The following is a 974-nucleotide window of genomic DNA, read 5'->3' on the forward strand; positions in this document are numbered from 1 at the left end:
TAAATCTAAAATTCGATCTAATTTATACAATTTATTAAAAATAAAATTTAATCAATTCAAATTAAATTAATCCAGTTTTAATTAGTTTTCCGTTTGAGTTAGATTAAATAAGCATTTTAATTTGGAAGGATTTTGCTATCTTATACCAACGAAAATATTTACGTTTCTACAAAATACGCATACGTGTATAATTATCACAACGTTTGTATTATAAAATTGACTTCATTACTATGTCACTTACGCATATATATAACTGCCATATAAACTTTGGATTCAACACGTGCTAAGTCTTATTGCGAAGGTCAAAGATTATAGCTGATGGCAAATATGATGAAATGGAAACTACCACAAAGTAATCAATCGAATCCATATAAAATCAGAGATCCAAGGCTAAGTGCCCTAATTATGCACCCTATTAGTTGAACAAAGTTAAGATAAGTTTTAAAAATGGGTTATTAGTTATTAATATATAGAGGGTTTGGAACATATGAGTTGGACCAATGATTATGAAGTGAGTGTCATGTTCAAGTGTGTAATTCTTCATATACGCGTGTCAAGTTATTGGGGATTAAGAAGATTACATAGATCATGCCTATAACCTAATCCATCAAAGTGACATGTTATTAGTTAATATATTCATTAAACAAGTCGAAAAATGATATAAAGCAAAAAGGTTAAGTTAATTAAATATAGTTATATTCTTGCCAGGTTAGAAAGCATATAGGGCAGACAAAGAGGGTGAACCGCACTCACAAAATGAGAGAGTTGTACTTCAATCTTACGGATTCAGCTAGGTTACTTCAGGTTTGGCAAAGAAATCCTTATAAGGAAAATATTAGAGAATTAATATTTTGAGTATACAAAATAAAAAGAATGTTAGAAATAGTGTAAAAAAAAAATAGAGTTAACTAATGTTAGTTCATATACAAGAGAAAAACTAGTATGATATAGTATATCAAACGAATAAAAATAAC

The sequence above is a fragment of the Arachis ipaensis genome, chromosome B06 (assembly GCF_000816755.2).
Source record: "Arachis ipaensis cultivar K30076 chromosome B06, Araip1.1, whole genome shotgun sequence".
NCBI lineage: Eukaryota > Viridiplantae > Streptophyta > Magnoliopsida > Fabales > Fabaceae > Arachis > Arachis ipaensis.